This window comes from Monopterus albus, unplaced genomic scaffold (assembly GCF_001952655.1).
Source record: "Monopterus albus unplaced genomic scaffold, M_albus_1.0 scaffold50.1, whole genome shotgun sequence".
NCBI lineage: Eukaryota > Metazoa > Chordata > Actinopteri > Synbranchiformes > Synbranchidae > Monopterus > Monopterus albus.
Window position 1 is genome coordinate 3,926,641 of NW_018127930.1, and position 20,432 is coordinate 3,947,072.

The 20,432-nt window shown below is 38.9% G+C and overlaps 1 protein-coding gene across 1 annotated transcript in view; it reads right to left on the reverse strand.

Moving 5' to 3' along the window:
* The window catches only part of phf24 (PHD finger protein 24), a 32,029-nt gene extending 29,006 nt beyond the window's left edge, over window positions 1-3,023 (reverse strand). Inside the window, 1 exon segment of the mRNA XM_020601184.1 lies at window positions 2,512-3,023. The gene's annotated coding sequence lies outside the window, so the exon portion shown is untranslated.
* Window positions 3,024-20,432: the final 17,409 nt, after the last annotated feature.

Below are 20,432 nucleotides of genomic sequence, written 5' to 3' on the forward strand. Positions count from 1 at the left end.
ATTTAAAATTACCAGACCATGTCAGGGAAAAAAGCCTCCAAAACAACAATACAATTAAACATAGTGGACTGAAGTTCTATCACAACTGTGTTTAAGAAATTAGTAATTCCACCTTATGTCCATTTGTGGAGTGTTTGCATCTCAGAACATAGATGTGGATGTTGTACATGAGGAAAAATGATGTTGATGGATCTATTTTTGTCAAGTGGGCTAGTGATAAGAGGTGAGTGCATTATACCTAAACAGGAAATTCATCTTTGCATTTAATTGTATTCAGTTTTCTCCTTTGAGTATAAGAGGCCAACGGGACACCTTATGGTACAGTAAACATTACTATCCAGGCCTCTGCTGCCCAAGCGTTACCACAGGGAAGTTATATCAATCTACAGGAGGCCTTTATCAATCTAAGAACAACAGTTCATCACTGCTAAGAGATAAACACTCAACTACAATGAATTCTTTTGTTGTTAAAGGTGCATTTGGCCGTCCGTGTACCAAACATTATAGTGACAGACTGCCAAAACTTTTAACTAAAACAACTTCCCTTTCAAAGAGGAACTTCTTACTGTATAAGTGTGACTGTTCTTCGCTTACAACTTTATTCAGTGTGTCATCAAATCAATAAACTTATCGTAAACATACTCCTCCTAATCTTTGTTGCCAACAGTTCAACCAAAATGTGACTTTTACTTCTCAAATTGCTTGAAGTAGCCTATTTTCAGTACCTTGGAGAGGTAAATGTGTACACATGGAGAAACAAATCCCTTTAATCATCTAGTGACACTTCAAGTTTATCTTGGAAGCACTTTTAGGGTCTTGATCCCCCAGTCTGGGACACTATGATCAACAAAATACCAGTGTAAAACTGAATCCTACTGCTTTCTTTTTTACTCTATAGTCAACCAATCCGAGCCATAGTACAACACACAGTTATGTATTAAAAGCAGTTTATATTAAAAAAGCATGAAAACCATATTAAACTCTATCTGGCTTTACTCTTGTGTCATGTGAGCTTGTGTTTCTCCCACTATATGATTCCCTTCGGAGAAGCTGTTGGATGTCACTGGTATGTGCTGATTAGAATCCCAACCAGCCCCCCTTTTCATTCCTCGTTTCAAAAGAGGAGGTGGGGGGAGATTTTTTGAATGGAGGCACAACAAAGCATGCCTTTTCATGGGAACGAATCCCCCTTTAGCTGAAGATCTCACCCACGGACCAGGGAAGCAAGACCTGGAACTAATTACACTAACGAGTTCACCCAGATCGAGTGAGTGAAATCATTAACAACCATTTAATATGCGCAAATGTATGTGCACTCGGACACACAGAGCTAGACAAATCAAATTAAATACTTAAAAAATGGTTCTTTTGCTGCCCCTGGCATGGACTGATCAGATTCCTCATAGCTTCTGGAGGAAATACACTGTAGGAAACAACAAAACTCGCCTCTTCCCATCCTTGCGCTTGTACATGAACACAGCATTTTCCACAAAAGCATAATATTTTCAAGGCTCACAAATGTATATGCGGGTTTGAAACACAGCTTGGGAACAGACAAAAAAAAAGTGCCTGAACGGGGGAGGAATTTAAATCTCAAAGCATCATTAGACTGGAAACGTCATGTTGGCATTAAGGAGCTGCAAAGAGTCTGTGCCAACCAAAGGCTCCGAGAGAGTCTGACAATAAGCGCAGAGCAGGCGGCGCAGCTCAGCCTGCAGGGATTTGTCACAGACTGAGAAGCAGGACTCACTCCACAGTAAAACACTGAAATTGACTTGGTTATGGGCTAGAATATAACAACAGTAAGGTAGTAAACAAAGACCGATGGAGAGCCGAACAGCTGCACTCCCCTATGGGACAGTGCTGGCAAAAGTGAACAGCTGGAGAGTAAAGTACAGTGTGCTGCAGAGAATTATCCAGCCATGGCTTCAGCTGTAGCATGTATCACCAACACAAATCATATGGCTATACTGTGGCTATACAGAAAAAAGGCAGCAGGCTAGCGCTTTATCAGTTCCTAATGACGTACATGCGCTAAAGAACTCCCCGATTTGTGTCTGTTGACTCCAGTTTCTGCTGCTTTGTCGCACGCTGTACTGCTATGAAATGCGAGGGATACAAAGCATCCAAAGCCAACCATCGACAACAATGGGAACTCGTGTAGTTTGTAAAGGACCACGCCGAGCATCCACACCCATGTGGATGCTGACCTAAATATGCCTCCCATATAGAATAAGATTGGCTTTAATCCACCCAGGGTCTACAGGACGAGCCACTGCACATATTTGCAATAAAAACGGCATCTAGACCAGTTGTCCCATGGTAGTTTTCATTCCGTTATGTAACATTTTAAAGCGCAGCAAGCAAATCACCCTGTATATGGACTCAGCGTAATGGGTAACTGCTGGTGTTCACAGCGACTTACTGGGGACTTTATCGTTTCTGTGTCAAAGCCGGCCGTCCAGCATGGCAAGACTTTACTCGAAATGAAGTATATGCGCCTTTACTCGCCTGTCGGTAGCCCCGCGGAGAGCCGAATGGCACAGCAGTTTATTATTCCTTCCCCTCACAGTCCCACGGAGAAAATTTACAATCGGAAGCGCTTTCTCCCTTTGAGCAGGCTTATAGACTTGTCCAGGAGCCGCGGACAGCTCCGGTGCTGAAAATCTTCTTCTGCTCCTTCTTGCACCCTCCTTCCTTCCCGAGCTACTCCCTCAGCATCTGAGGAGGCACACAGCTCGCTGGCATCTGAGGCAGGAGGAGACTTTGATGCAGAGTCGCAGATGAACGGTGGCTGAAGTTAAATCACGGATGTATGAACATCATATTTGCAGGTTCCCCCTCCCCCTCCCGTGAGTTAGTGCGTCGTGATCGTTCAGGTTAATAATTGTGCGCTCCTCGGTCTTGAACCTGGAGCATTACTGATTGGCAGAGACCACCAGCAGCGTTGCAGGTCCCAAAATAATGACGTTAGGAAAGATCCTTCCGTAGCAGCCAATTATGTCACACGGAAATGTAAAATGTAACCGGGGGTTCATTTGGAGAATGGCTCTGCAAATGCATTAGAATCCCATTCCAATCACATTATTTAGCAGAAGAGGCGGGGAGGGCGGCCTCACAGTCTAGAGTCAGGATTACTGTATGTGCACATGTAAGCATCAAAACTGCCATTAAATCTTGAATTTCTTTTCGAATAACTTTTATTTTTATTTGGGGAGTGATCCTCACTGCCATAATAATCCTATTGTTGTCAAATGTTTCCCACATAATTATAAAGTGTTTGCAATCTTTAAAAAAAAAATCTTCCCTTAAGGACCAGGAAACATCCTGTGCTGTATAATGAATGCCATTCCCCTGTTGTGTTATTAGAAAATTGCCAGTGAAGTTTCTTGTGGCCCAGGCCCTGCAATCAGTATTTATGCTACTAATTTGTCATATTTAGCAATGAATGTACCAGTATTTCCATTTGATTTGGCTGTCACTATGTTGGAGACATTTCTTAGATTTGCCCATTAGGACAAGGAACACTGCACAACCACAGGCAGCATTGGAAGTAAAAAGGTGAGTCTGGGGTGCTTTAAACCAAAGTCCACATTCAAAGCACAAAGAAGAAGAAGAAGAAGAAGAAGAAGTAGAAGAAGAAAAAAAGGCAGCAGGTCTGCTACCACAAATTTGTAATAGTGGGCTATATAAATTATCTGACTTGACTATTTAGACATCTAAAATGGTAGTGAGGAATAAATAAGTGCAACCACGTTGGCCTCAATAATTGTTAAATAAAAGAGGTTTGAAGCCATCAGGACTTTTTCTAGAGTTTAGGTTTCACAGCCAAATGATATAGTATCCCAGTTCTTGTAGGCTATTTTTGCCCAGATTGTTTGTTTGTTTGCTTGATTGATTGGTGGTTAATGGCTCAAATTATAGAATAGCTGGCACACAGAGATAGAGTATATCTTAACAAACATAACATATGAGTGGGGAAAACGTATCTCACAGTTGTAATTTGATAACCTTTGCTTAGTCTGTGCTTTGCAACACACCCTCCAGCATCATTCCCACATGAAACTGATTTTATATAGTGACATTTGTGCAAACAAACAAACAAAATAAATAAATACAATTTTAAAATGCTCTAGAAGGAGAACAGTGAAACCCATCTTAATGGCAGCATGTTTTAATAAAATAATGCCTAGAAAAGAAAAACCCATCCATAGAGTATATTACAGCATACATACACTGCCTAGCATGTGGGGATTTAAACATAAATCTATATAAGGCAAAGGTTTGTGCACACATTTTCATTGAATTGAATTGGAAAATATGTCCATACCTTAGTGTACAAAGATGGAGTATGAGGTGTTAGTTCACAAAGCTAAATGCTGAGTCAGATTCATTACAGGGGTTTGGAAGGTAGATTCTCTGATGCCCATCCACAGCACAATATATGCTTAATGTACTGTACTATATGAATAACTGTATATACCATGTCCCACTGTGTTGTTCACAGCCAAATGGAAGGCCATGCATTATTAATGAAGGTGTAAATGCACACTAACCCGTGGGCCTTGAGGTGCACGGCCTCTTTTCTCAGCAGGAGGGAAGAAGATTTGGCCATGTCACAGGCCAGGGCATTCACAGGGGTAACATGACCCCTTCCCAGTGCACTTTACAAGACAAATAGGATATGTTGGTTTTGTTGACTGCTTTGTGCTTAGTCTTTAAGAGGACAGATGATGTTACAGCTCATTACTAAAAGTATGTATCTTACAAAAAATGGCTCTAAATGAAAAGAAATGACAAAAGAGAGGCAAAGCTTTAAACGTTACAAAAAGAAATAGCCTGAGAAGGCAGATAAAAATACACTCATCTCCTTTTTCAGAGTAGTTGTAATGGTCTCATTGGAGTGAGAACACAGGTTGCTTGAGGGCAGCCGTCACCATTAACAATCCATTCAGAGTCCAGTTGCATCCTTAGTAACATGCATGGTTCTGGAGTTCAATTTTGAAGCACTGCCTTTTCAGCACTGAATTACTTTCCCTGTGGAAGCAGAGCAGTGGAGCTGATACCACCTGATTGGTTCATTCAAGTGACAAGTACTTTACCTTTCTCTTTACGGACTGTCACTTTCTCTGTTTCTGTGCTGAACACTGCAAGAGCCCCCAGTTCATCAGTCTTATTCATTATCTGTCATGGTATTAATCTTCCCACCAATCACATTGTAGTCCAGTATGGTAGAGGCACTGGTAGAGAATGTGTTGGATACAATGGTGACATCACAGAAGCTACACTCATCATTGTTTCTGAATGCAGAACAAAGCCATTTATGTAATTTAGAAAAGAAAACAAATTTTTGTTGAAGAAAATGGTCCTATGTTTAAATTTAAACAAATTATCTCTGGACATGTACTTTAAGCTGAAGCATGCAATTCAGAATTTAACACAATTCAAATCAACAACTTCATCTCTAATTTCCAATTGTAATTTGTGGTGCTCAAAGTAACATATGTTTCTTTTTTTTTCAGAAACACTGTTCCAATCACTCAAGGTTTGCTAACTCATTTAAAATCATACTGTAACCACCTCTACAGGAGGACGCTGACAAGGCACAGAAGTGCATATTTCTCCAATTTTGTCTTATTTTTGACTAGATCTCATTTAGGTTAAAAAGAGCTGAGTCTTAATTAAAATTTAAATATCACACAAGTTGTGATACAACTGTAGGGTAAAAAAAAATCATTTTCATCATGGCTCATGTTTCACTAACTGGGCTCAGGTTTCTTTCTGTATGCCCATCTTTTAATCCAATATAGGTTAGCTTGCGCTGTTCTCATATTTCATTCCAAGCAGTTTCATTCTGTTACCTCATAAATTATGCATTCATGATCGTGGGTTTGTACATACACCATGTATGCCTCCTGTATTGCAGTCGTGTTTCTTCACAGCACTGCCAATATCTTGCTGCATTCTGCATTTGTTGTTGAGGTGGGAAACTTTTAATTGAGCAAAACACTTGCCACTAATCCTGTGACCTGAGGGATTATACTAGGTGAACGTTTCTACCCAGTGTGTTGCTTACTGCTCTTACATCCATTAGGCTCATGTGTTTTGAGATGAAAGAAGCTGAATATGTTACTGAAAACTGAAGGAACAAATACCTTTTTTATTCCTTTTGGTCAGACACTTAAATAGGATGAGGCAAGCACTCACAATCCTTTTCATGTGATTCTGGCCATCTTCTCATGAATAAAAAAAAACAAGGGATTGCATTGATCTTGTTCAAACACTGTATGTGTTTGCAGTCAAATTCCTTGTATTTTTGATACTTGGCAATAAAGTTTATGCTTATGTTTATGCTTATCAATATTTCAAGATCAACCAACTTTGTGTTCTACTCCTACATATCACTATCACTTGTCCTAAATAGGGAAAAATAATGTATGTCCACCCATATTCCAGCACTTAAAACACAATAATAGCAAATATTAACATAACCGTACCTTATTCCACCTATAATACACCATTTAAATGAATAGAACGTGCTGCATGAGCTTTAATAAAATTAGAACATGTGTAATTTGACAATGACAAACAATTTACCAAATAAAAATATGTGCTTAAGTGGCTATTACAGAACAGATTTAATTGTTTATTTATCTGTTCTAACATAACCTGCAGTTAGCATGTCCAACTTGAAGCTTAGGAGTAAACAAGCCCCACTTCCAAGGCTGAGGAGCATTTTTAGCTAACATTGTGTGGAGTTACAGTTTACAGTAAAAAGTAATTCACTGTGTAGTTTGAACTATTTTTTTCTGAGTAGCTTTAGTTAACCAAATGTAGATTTCTCCTTAGGGTAGCTTTGGTCTAGTTCCACTTCTTCCAGGATGAAGTTATTGGTGGCTTGAAAAGCTATGCTTTCAATGTAGCTTCCCCAACATTGCAAACTGCAGCCAGCCTATTACCTGCAAAAGCTTTACATTCCCCAAAAACACTTGAGGCCAGGGGCGCCGCTAGCAGTTTTGGGCCCTATGAAAAAATTTGAAGTTGGGCCCTCTACCTCACCCAAAGCTAGTCTCTGTGGGCCCCCAAAGTTCGTGGGCCCTTAGAATCGTCCTAACTTCCCCCACCCCCAACGGCGCCCGTGCTTGGGGCGACTGTGGTTCAGTGGGTAGAGCGATTGTTTCCCAGCCGGAGGGTTAGAGGTTCGAATCATGGTGCCTGTAATCCTCATGTTATAGTGTTTTTGGGCAAGACGCTGAACCCACAAGTTGCCCCCAATGCTTAGAGCCGTTGGTGCCACAGATGGCTGCCTTGGTTTTGTACTGGAAACAAATTCCTTGTGTGTAATATACTTAGCCAAATAAAGGTTATTATTATAAAAAAAAAAAAAAATTACATTTCTCTTGTGATGTGAAACATCCATCCATTATCTATACCGCTTATCTTAAAGAGGGTCACGGGGGACCTGGAGACAATCCCAGCTGACATTGGACGAGAGGCGGGGTACATCCTGAACAGATTGCTAGGGCTGACACTTAGAGACAGACAACCACACACACCCACACTCACTCCTACGGGCAATTTTGAGTCACCAGTCAACCTAAACTGCATGTCTCTGGACTGTGAGAGGAAGCTGGAGTGCCTGGAGAGAACCCACGCAGGCACAGGGAGAACATGCAAACACCACACGAAAAGGCACCGGGACTGCCCAGGGCTTGAACCTGAAAGATGTGAAAAATACAAGTAAAAAATAATATCAATAAAGCATAAATTTGTCTTGCTTGTTAAATGGTAAATCTGCCATTGTTATCATACAAGAATGGAGACCTGGACATGTGTAGCAACAGTTTCTATAGTACTGTATGTGGGGCAGCATTTAGTGAATGGTCAGTTATGTCATATATCATTACAGAACTGTTTCCTCTCCTTTACCATCCCTTTGTTTAAGATCATCATCCATCACTAGACCATGATGTTCATACAGTCTTTCAGAAGTCGTGTTTTTTCTCTTTAATACCAAGACCTTTCTTCTAAACAAAGTTCAAAAAACAGAAAGTCAAAGGAGCAGAGGTTAAACATGCACATTGCCCAAAGGCAGTAATCACATTGAATGCAAAGTAATTTACATGAAGTTGCTTTCTTTGGGGAATGATAAGGGATCTTTCAAGTCACATTATATAAACATTTATTCAGCATTTTACAGATAGATCTTGACTGCAGAGTTTTAGGATATGACCTAGAAGATGACTCAGCCTCGTATCTGAACACAATGTGCATTAGGAAAGAAAGATGTTTTCTCTGAGAAACTTTGGATTTGTGTAAGATTTAATTTTATTTTTTGTTCTGTGTCTGTCAAATGTACTTTTTCATGTATTGTATTTTATTTTAATTTTTATTATTAAATATATAATAACCCCATAATGCTAAGGAGTATTTACTTTTCATTGAGAAATCTATGCTGTACACATGCTGTCTCCCTAAGCACAGCTTTTAAGTCTCTACAGGCTGTCGATGCCAGTACCAACACTGTTGCCAGGCAACTGATCAGTGTCACAGATTCACTAAAATTCCGCCAATTTTCTGTTCCAAAGTTTAGAGTGTGAGTTAAGGATTTTTAGAAACCGCACAATCAGTCATTTAGTGATCTATAGTCTAGTCTTATACAGTTCAGCCTCTGAGAAAGAATAGCAGGTCTGCATTCATGGCAGACAGATGATGTCATCTCAGTATACATTAAATCTTGTGCCATATATATCATATTTTGTAAATTATCACCAAAGAATGTGTCCTGCTTTTTAACTTGCTTACATTCTGACATCATTTAAATGCCTTGCATCCCTCTGAAAATTAGGTGTTAAAGAATTGCATGTAACATTTGCAACCAGAAATCATCTCATATTCCAACTGTCAGGACTTCAAATATGCTAATTTAAATCATGTTAATTCTAATGTTTGTTTGCCTAATTTGTGTTTCATGCTAATATTTCACATGTACATTCACCAGCTCCTGATTCTGACTTTAAAGTACTTTTTGTTCATAATAAAACTGTATAGTGGTCCAGTGGTGCAGATACAAACCTCACGGCCGACCGTGGCCTTTCTGTGTAGAGTTTATACACCCTCCCTGTGAGTTGTTGTTTGTCTCAATATGTGCCTTGTGATAGACCAGCAACCTGTCCAGGGTGTACCCCACCTCTCGGCTAGTGTTGGCTGTGATTAGCTTCAACCCTACTGTGACCCTCAACAGGATAAGTGATATAGTTAATGGATGGATAAATGGATAAAACTGTATATTGTCAAACTCGCCATCTGTTAAAAATACCTCAGACTACAAGCCATTCCAAGGTACAAAACCTGTCAGTACAAGCAATAAGTGTTGGTGTTCGTACTGGACTATCAGAGGGGGAGGGAGTTGTTTTATGTATTTAAAATGTATATTTTACAGCCCATGCCCTTAAAGCTATCAAAGATACAAGTTATTATAATATAGCAATTTACAAACTTGTGGTCTTTGTAGTTTATTTAAAAAGTTGATGGTTTCTAATGCTTCATAACAGATTTCCCTGAAAGCTGGAAATGGAATGATGAATAAAATTAAAAACGTATATGCAGGATGGTACATACAGCTGATGATTTCTACTACCCAGCCTCATAGCATTGTCATAAATCGGTGGCATTAATACTGTTTCAAGGAGGGGGTGACAGCTGTGCAATCCTTAATTCCTTTTGGGTATTCATGTTTTGCACAGGGAATGCAATTTTGCACAGATGATGTAGTTCCAGCTGGAACTATGTGACTGGAGCCAAATCAGGTCATCTTAAGAAATCATATTATCTACAGCCAGAAGCAGATAGCAAAACCTAGAAAGTATGTTACAAATTGACACAATGGTAATGCTGAACTAGATTATTTGATTGAACCATCCTGAAACCATACCCTCCTTACACATTCCCAATGAAAAGAGTCCCATTGAAGAGTCAGGGTCTGGAAAATAGGGATATTTCAGCCTGTTCAGCCAACATGTAATATGTTTTCATTGTTATTTAAATGTGAATATGATGTATCTTAAAGCTGGTAACAGTAGACTGAAAGTACTCCTAATATCTCTCCTCCTGGAGTAGCTTATCCTACACTCTCACACCCCTGCATGATATGATAGGATGGAGTGGTACAGTAATTCAATTTCCATCCTTGCCCTGAAATCTGATAGACTGCTGCCAAATGCTAATCTCTTATCTGCTTGTCCATCACAGCAGAACAGCATGACAAAGCATAGATGAAGAACACTGATTAATCTGGCGCTACTTCATGAGCACAGCTGATCTTTGTCAGGCCATGGAGCATGTTCAGCAAGATGTGGCTTATCTCCTGACTAAGCAGAGTTGAAACTGATGCCGCACTTGGCTTCTCATTAAATCAAGCTGCTATCAAAACATCGTCTTTTCTCCTCCCCGTCAAACCAGTTCAGAGGATTTGCTTTGATGGGCATTGTTAACTTCTTGATTTAGCAAATTATCTGTCTTGTGTTACACAATCTTGGCATTTTCTAAATTGAATTTAAAATGTGCAAGTATGTGTTATTTCCTTGTTATTTCCTCCTCAAGGCTGATTAATCAGTTGGAGATGTGTTCTTTTCCTCATACAATTTGACATCTTCAGCTGGCAATGTAGATTTATTATGAAATTTATTACGAGTGCTGACAAGCCCCATTATTCAGTATCATTCTCCAGAGCTGACACAGTGGATCTGACACCAAGGTATTATGGCACACAAGCATCCATTAGGGCCAAAAGATGGGAGGGCCAACCACAGTGTCTGACAGCTTCGGCCTTTGAATTTAATTAAATGTGTGACAGGTTTGTGCCTATTTATGGCCTGGATAGAAATAATAAGGACAGGGAGATAGGCAGTAACTCCTGTGAGCACAGCAAGAAAATCCATTCTACTCATTTATTGTAATTCTCACCGTGGGCAGAGAGTTACATATTTTCAAAATGTTAGCATTTGAAGCTGTAGTTTTAACAGGATTAGTGAAATTAATTGTGAGAAAAAAAAGTTAAGGCTGATATGAAGACATGTTTTTAGGGTGAGTATTATCTGCTTAATAACAATATTTTAGTTCTTTAATGAAATGCAACTGGGTTGATGAATTCAAATAAGATAGTTCTTTATGCTCAAACAGCTAGAATCCTGAAAGCCAAGTCACACATTTTTGATGTCTTTAAATTGTACCAGAAAGCTGCTCAGGCAATAATAAATTAGATGGAGACTTTATGGATTCATATTAGACTTGACTGGGCATTTGTAATAAAATGAACTTCATTTTCTGCCAGCGATAATCAGTCTGTGCAGAGCAAGCTTCTGTCTGATTAAAAAAAAGAATAAAATAAATAAAAAATGGACCTGTGCTAGGAAATACAGGCAGAAAAAAATTTCTGAGTAGTTCATCTCTTATTTTATATTATGCAATACATACATTCTGTGTAGACATGTGTACTTCATATATAAATAGGGGGTAAATAAATTAAATAAACTTTGCAGGATCTACACAGTCAAGGCCAGATTTAAGTATAATGCCTGCACAATCCTATAAGTTCTGAGAAAAAATAAAATAAAGCTAAATAAAATTCACTTAGTTTAAGGGTTTCAGCAGAACATTTTAATCATTCAGTGCCATGTAATGACACGACAATGCTGACTGTAGATGTCCAAACGTTACAGTCATGTGAATGTCAGACGCCTTATTCTACATTCCAAAGACATGGGCATTAATGTGCTGCTATAACAGCCTCCACTCTTCTCTGGAGGCTTTCCACAAGATTGGAACCTGGCTGCAAGGATTTACTCCCATTCATTCACAAGAGCATTATGGGAGATTGACTACTGATGTTGGGTGATAAGGCCTGGCTCAGTCTGTGTTCCACTGGGGTTCAGGTCAGTGATCTTTACAGGCAAGTTCTTTCAATTCTTTTCTTTATGAACCCTTGAGCACTGGCATTGTCATGCTGAAAAAGGAAAGGGCCTTCCCAACATATCCACTGATCAGCCATAACATTATGAGCACCTGCCTCATACTGTTTACATAAGAATCAATGTGGCAGTTGGTTTGCACTCATGTCACTCTGCAGCTCAATGTGCATCTTCTGTGAATCCATTTGCTTCCACAGTTCTACTGTCAGGAAGAGCACAGATGTGTCTACAATTCAGTGAAAACTTATGTAAAAGGAGTGAAAACTGTGGTCGTGAAGATGAGTTGGTGAGAATTTTCTTGACAAATTCAGCAGCCTCACCATTCTAGATGTGATATCACCACTACAGCCCCTGACTCCTTTTCTTCATAGAGACCAATGTACCGTATTTCTCATTTTCAACCATTTGAACAAAGATTCAAATACATTTTAATTTTTTGAAAAGTACAAATGGAAGTTAAAAGTTTAATCTACAGTAGATCAACCTCATCATCAGTGAGCCGTGGGTGTGACCCTGTCTCCATTTCACCATCTGTCCTTCCTTAGACACTGTTGGTAGGTACTAACCACTGCAGACCAAGAGCACCCACCAAGACCTGCAGGGTGGGAGATGCTCTGACCCAGTCATCTCACATCACAGTTTGGCCCTTGTCAAAGTCACTCATATCCTTCCACTTGCCAATTTTTTCTGCTTCCAACACATCAACTTTGAGTACTGAATGTTCACTTGCTGCCTAATACACACCACACACTGACAGGTGCCACTGTAAGGACTTCACCTCTCCATGGTCATGATGTTATGCCTGATCGGTGTATATGATACTGTATGTGTGAGTTGGACCACCATCAGTTAACACTAGCATCTGGTTATACATTTTCCTGGAGCCACTAGGATCTAAAATTACAATGGTAGCTCAGAGAAAAGTTACAACTGTGGCAGAAAATTAACCCCAGGTTGCAAATAGCCACACATGAAAAGACTATGACATCTAGAAGTATTATTTCATAGCAGAGTAATTAGCAACAACTGGAGTACCTATCATCCACAGTAAAGTGAATTGATGTAAACCGTATTGTCATGTTGTTCATGCAATCTGAAAAATTTAGCATGAACTAAATGGAAAGCTACATATACAGACCCTCATGCATATACACATATGCAAATTGAGTCAGATGCAGATCCCTTTGCAATTAGCCACAATGATGCGGCTACTTTCTGTGTTTATTTTATCTAAAACTGAAAGATGACATATTATTACAGTAAAAATAAAACTAGAAAAATGATTAAAACAAAATATAGTGATTATTTTCCCCCACTCTGACATACACTGTAGCCTTTGTTTTCCAGTTAAACAGTCAAACACACCCATTCCCAGCTACTTTCATTTCCAGTGCTTTGTTCCCCTGAAGGTTTGGTAGATAAATGCTTGTGCTTAGTCATCCTCTTTTCATGTCTTAGATCTAGTTTAGATTGGATTTGTATTGACAAGATAATTTTGAAGGCTGTATACTTTTCAGTTTAAACGTGCAAAATCACTTGTTCTGATGCAATTTTGTCAGTAATCAGATACATGAAGAAATATGGCAGCTGTAAGTGGAAACAGTATGCAAGGCATTAAAGTGCTGATATGATATCTATATGATTTTATTATTTGTGAAGATGATAGCATGCTCACCATGGATGGATTATGAGAAAATGATCTCATGGGCAAAGACAGGTAAAAGACCGCACCTTTTCAATATAGGACCATCAGTTGTTTAGCGTATGATTATAGGTGTTTTGTATCGCTTAGTCATGCATGTCTTTACAACTGCTTTGTGTCTCCTTCTGGTAGTTTTATGCCTCATTTTGATAGGTCTTTTTTTGCAGCCCCTTTGTCTCTTTACTGTAGGATGGTTTTGCATCTGTTTATGGTCATTTTGCATCTGTTTGTAGTATTTTGCCTGAGTTTTGTGAGTTATACAAACTGTCACTTCATACACAAACTCTGGCTTTCCATCATATCACATAGTATTACTTTCTGCTCACCCCTGTATATAAAGAGATGTACTGTAGTGTCAGTGGCTACTAACGCAACATGCTGCTGATGAAGGCTGTGAAAGGATCTGGCAGGGTTAATAAATTGGACATGAAGCAACCAAAACAGAAACAAAGAGATGGCCACAGTCTGGTTCAGTTTCCTACAGTAATTTCAACTAAGAATAGAGCCCCAGAAAGTTTTATTTGTCTCTCTTTTCTTGCCTACAGACAAACTATTGGAATCACATCCACATTTGACATCCTCATCTATATATAGAGGTTAATTTCTGTGCACTCTGAGGAAGGCAGTAATGAAAGGAAAAGCCATTAGCTGTGCACATAAGAACCAACTCCCTGAAGACAATCATTCAGAAATCAACAGTAGATGATGTTTAGAGTACAAATGACAGTCCATATTTCCATGGCAGCAGCCCAGCAGAGCATTTTAGCACAATTTACAGTAATATTTGATAGGACCCCTTGTAATGGAAACCTGGTGTTTCAGATGCACCTGATGTGAGAAGATCACAACAAGGCAAGATGTGATCATCTGTCTGGAAGTTAGCTTAAAAAAATATTATTTGAGTAGGCACATACTGTATTTCTGTTTTCGGATGAAACGTGCTGGAGGGTGAAATTCAGCTCTCTGGTGTAATCAAGTAAATGACATCTTATGGTTTGTGTTTTAAAACACCATAAGAAAAGACAGATATTCCATCACATGACATCATCACCTTAATTTGAAAGCAAATTTCTTATTAAACTCAGAAGCACCTGGTGCATTGTGTGGAATCCATTGCCACATACAATGCATAGTAAATAGCTATCATTCAAGGCTCACTGACTTATCTTACACAAATAAAAATGTAATTAGACTTTGGTGGGGATGAAAAAGGGGTGATCCGACAAACCATTCATAAAAAAAATGATGAAAAACAGACATCTGCAGGCAAAACACAGCATCACAATGATCTAATTAGTTTCTTCCGCACATCCTCCACAATTACAGTACAGCTGCCTCCTGAAATCACTGGGTATGTTAATACACAAACCATCTAATGCTACAACTCAATTACAGTGAAACAAACAGAGAAGTCAATGGCTGCACATGCTGGCTAATTGGAGCTCCATGTGAAGTCCTCAGGTGTATATAGGGATCTCTCAGGTATTTTGTTTTGAGATATTATATGTTGTGTGTCACTGTCAGATAGTTTGCATTTTATGTTCCAACTCAGTTTCATCCTGAACCTTTGACATGAACTGGGGCTACTTCATGTGAGCCAAGCCTTATCACCCAACATAAATGACTGACCTCACTAATGCACCTGTGGCTGAAGAGGAGATCAAAAAAATCTGCAGTCAATTCCCAAACTCTTATGGAAAGGTGTCCTAGGAATGTGGAGGCTGTTATAGCATTTTAATAGCCATGTTTTGGAATAAGATGTTTTAGTGTCTGCATACACTCACCGGCCACTTTATTAGGTACACTTGTACAACTGTATGCACTTCGGTGCAGCACTTCCAACTTCACGTCTGTGTTTATGAAGCTCAAAATGTTTCAGGTTTTGGTGAAATTGAAATAAATGTATACATTCAGTTATATACTTATTACTGAGGTCAAAGTTAAAGGTAGTGTTGTACCATTGTATTTATAAGTGACTTTATATACTGTACATACATGAGAGGGTCAGAATATTAAGAACACCTCTGAATATAATGTAGTCAAGTGCAGCACCATCATCATAAACTAGTAACATCAGAATATATGTCTGGTTTGATCTGATTTGTTTGATTTGATTTGTTAGTGGTCTGGCAACATGGACATAAAACATCACAACTGTCAATAGGTTCTGATTAAATCCTTTGCTAAAGCTTGTATCATTGAACTGGAAGCCTCCAACTTCAAAGCGGTGAGAAGAGCATGAACAAAACAGACACATAGGAAAAAACACAGCAATCTGTCATGTGAACGTATATATATATATATATATATACTGTAGAATAAAAGAATTGTCTAAGTTAGCTGCTATGCAGCTATGCAGCTAACTTAGGGCATGTATATTGTTGTACACACCCCTTAGTTGCAGTACTTTCAACCTCAGTGAGCATAGCTTTAAAGGATGCGGTGTCACTAACATCTATTTTAAGGACACATTTGGTGGTTGATGTCGTGCTACACCTATGGTCACAGTATCAATAACTGAATAAACTACAAAGTGTCATTGTGATATTTGTAAGAGTTGAAGCAGAAGAGAAATAAAAAATGAAGATGGCACCCTGTTGTATACACAAACAACTTGGTGCCACACTTCATCAGCCATGATGCTCTCATGTACTTCAGTAAGAAAGGTGTGCTTAGCTTGCATACATAATTGATCGAGTCACTGGGTTAGATGAAAAGCGGATGTGCTGTTGTGTACAATGAGAGGAAGAAAAATGTTTCCCTTTTGGCTGGGCTCTAATGTGAAAGGAAATGGGCTGCCACTTATCGCAGATGCACTGTTATGGATGTCTTGTTTCTTAGGTGAAGCGACCCTGGCTTTGGCCAAAATGGATATACAATGGGCAAAAGGTTAAGAGAGAGGATTTATAAATAGGATCACATATCAAGCCATAAGCAGAAGATATGAGTGTTTACTGGTTGAAGTAGAGTGCTCATGGGGCTCAGGGAGACACCATGTTTCTACAGTATCCTTGAATGCAGATTCAGGTGCATGCTTTTTCTCATTTTGTCTGGGATCACTTGGCTTTAAATTGTCAATTAGAGGGAACAAAGACAAAGCAAATTCAATATTTTCTTTTGTTGTTGTTGTGGTTGTGCTTTGGTAGAAGAATGAAAAACACTTATGACACTTATCCACAATATAATCTTTTAATTCATTTCAATTCACTTTTATTTGTTTAACACCAAATCACAACAAAAATCATATCAGGGTACTTGAGGTCATATGGCAGCACAGAACTGGTTATTTTTCTGCTTGATCCTGAACATTTCATTTGATCTTTTATTGAAACTGTTTCATTGCTACTCTAGGTGTTCTGTCAACTTCTGTGCCCTCCACCTCTGCACAGTCTGTCTGTATAAAGCTAAAAAATAGATTGTGGAGGCAACTCTCAATTTTTGTGTCCTTTGATTTTAGCTTTTTCTTTCTTTTTATTATTATTATTATTAGCATTTCCACATTCAGACTTTCCTGTCTTTAAATGCCCCCAGTCCTCACATAGAAGTTTAAAGTTTTCCACACAGCAACACATCACTTTTTTTTTTCAATGCTGACTGCTGCAAATCATTTTTGTCAGAAACAATTATTCAGGTAGTGGATTCTATGACCCCATTTACCTGATATTAATATGTGACTTGCTGACTGAATTGTAACCACAAAGCACTTAACCGAAAGGTGTAAATGCACTCAGGATGGAGACTAATCTAACCACCCAAACCACCTCCGGAGGTGGTCAGGGACATATTTTGACCCTGTTAATAATAACACTTAAAGGGTCTGTTTCTCCAGCCTGAATCAAACAGGCTGTCCATACAGTAACAGTGCCTAAAGTGATTGCTAGGAAATTGTTAATGGAAATGAGAAGATGCGGTAATAACCACAAATATCAATGGGAGGATTAGATGTTTTTGACAAGGGATATGTTAATGCCAGGCATTAACATATCACTAATACATCTGATCTAGTCTCAGTTCTTGTATGAAATGCAGGTTAAGTCAGGTACAGGGAAAATGAGTGGTCCAAAGATATTAAAAGTTAAGTGGAAAATTTTGACTGCTATTGTCAGATGAGGCAGCAACACTTGTGGTTCTCTAACACTTCCGTTTTCTACAAAACTTTGTGCTGATTTAAAAAAGAAGTCAGAGTTGGCAAAAATGTTGTTTTAATGTTGTAAACATTACAAATCGAATCAAACATTTAAAATCTGACTCCAGTACACTCATACAAAAATATTGTACTTTACTATCAAGACAAAAAACTAAATTTCAATGTTGCAATGTTTTCTTCAACATCCTGCAAAATGTGTCATCCACTGACAAAAGCATCTTCTCCTCAAAGGTTGACTCACCTTTTCAATCTACTTTTTTAACTGCTTAATTTTTAAGTAACATACATTCAGCTGGCCCTCTATCGTGTTTATTGTCTACTGGTAGAACTGAGCACAGGATTATTGCAAGCTGTGTGATCAGGCTGCTGTGCAGTGGAGAGCACAGATGGATGGGAAACACGGGTGGCTCTGTTCATGCAGCCTGGAAATGCCTTTCTGAATTCCTTTCAGAGATCATTTGTCTTTACAGGCCTCCAACAGCCACTGTTCCAGCTGTAACTGTAGCTACCCAGCAATGACCATCCATGTTTGTGAGAGGGTGCTTGTACTTGTGTTCACAAAATGTGTTTTTTAAATTCCTTCCAGTCTCTTTGTACATTTGTGAAGCAGATTCATGAACATCTAAGGGGTTTGAAAAGATGTCACTAAAGCTGAAACAGTTTGAACTTGTGTGGCTGCATCTTTTTTGTCAACTTGCACTTGTATATTTTTACCAGAATATTAAGACTAGAAATAAATTAAAGTCAGATCCTAAACACTGCTCAGTGCAAAAATAAAATCTGTGATTGGTAAATTACTTCATATACTGTATCTCTTCAGCTTTTTATAAATATTGTGCACCATATCTAAATTCATTCTGTCTTAACTACTAGACCCTCGTTTTTCAATGAGTTGCTTCTGAATGAATTTTAAAATATCAGTAAGAAATAAACTGAAGTATCAGCAGCAGCTGCTTTCTGTCTCAGAAATAACATTTTAATGGCTTGCAATTTTAGACATACTTTCAACAGATTAGAAATAAAGAACCTCAGTGCTGCTCTCACACCCTGCTTCTCATCCCTGTCGTCAGTCTCTAACTGCATTGATCTTCAACCCATCTGGATACAGTATAAGTGGCTGAGGTGAAAGAGCCTCCAGTGTGTTGTTTTGCCTTTCAAATCCATCTACAGTATGTTGTCTGTTGGCTGCCTACAGCTGCAGTAATAATATGAATGATAGGCCGCTGCTGGCCATGCTGGCCCCGTTCTCCAAGTGCATGGACTTTATCGGGATTATAGTCCCCTGAGGGCATGTGAGAGAAGCACTCAGAGGAGGTAAGAAAAAATCAGTGACTAATTAAGCAGACATTTTATTTTCAACCTAGACCTGCAGTTTACTGACCGGTAATAAGGAATTTCCTATGGTCCACTGGCCCTATGACCTTTGACTGTTAAGTGTAAGACATTCAGTGGTTCTGAGAGACGAGCATCACTCTGCACACAAACAAGCCTGTCTGCTAACAACATGTCAGCTGAATGAAGAACGTACACTTGGAAGGTTGACAAAAGCCCAACCTTAATTACACACTGGACATCGTGAGCAACCTTTTCTGGTGATTCTGTCTAATTGTGGCTTTCATATGAAATCATGGGACATATACATTATGAACCCTCCCTGTCATCATTAAAAGCTGACGAGCATTATAATTGATTCAGAATCTTGTTTCGGTATGTCAGTGTGGACATTGTCCTTCCTGCATCTGCTGCCCAAATGGTTTAGCCACTGGAAGCAAAATTAGGGGATGTTACAGGAAGTAAGAAGCTCATAAACTCATGTCAAAGTCTGGCTGAAAATGTTGCTTGCGTTCCATAAAACAAACAGCTTTACTTTCATGGTCAAATCAACAGCTTTTGGCAGAAACTGCTTCAGTAGAGAGTCTGATGTCAGCCCACCTTTATATTTATTTTATTTTCCTAATGCACATTCCTTTTTCTTAGCACTTTTTTTTCTCTCAGTCTTGTTTGCTTGTCTACTTCTCACTGTACGGAAGAACATTGTTCATACACATTGAGAGCAGCTGTACCAGAGTATGGTTTGATGACTATGAAAATGCCTTTGCCTTCAACCCAGGTGAACACCTGTGGGAGATTTTAGAGTGATGTGTTAGACAATGTCTCCACTACCATCATCAAAACACCAGAAGGGGGAATATCTGGTGTTTATCCTTGGGGTAGAGTTCAGCAACTTGCAGAATCAATGCCAAAGCACATTAAAGCTGTTCTAGTGGCAGCAACACCAACACCTTACTGAGACATTTTAAGTTGGGGTTTCTTTTCATTTGTCACTGTTTGATTTTTGGTGTAGTTTTCTTTGAAAAGAACAGTAATGTGTTTCTGAAAGAAATGGTTTGGCGAAGTGTCTGAGTTTTAATACATTTCTTGATGTTACCTGATAACTTCATTATTATGTTAGGATACTGACATTTTGGAATGTATTTTTTTCTGTTTTTTGTTTGCCTCTGTCAATGCTTCAGTCCATGGCAGATATGAACCTGTCTCAGGTCTCAGACTCAAGGTCTTTCAGGAAAGAACTTTATACCAAGTTGCACTCATAAAAAGCATCCCATACAATCTC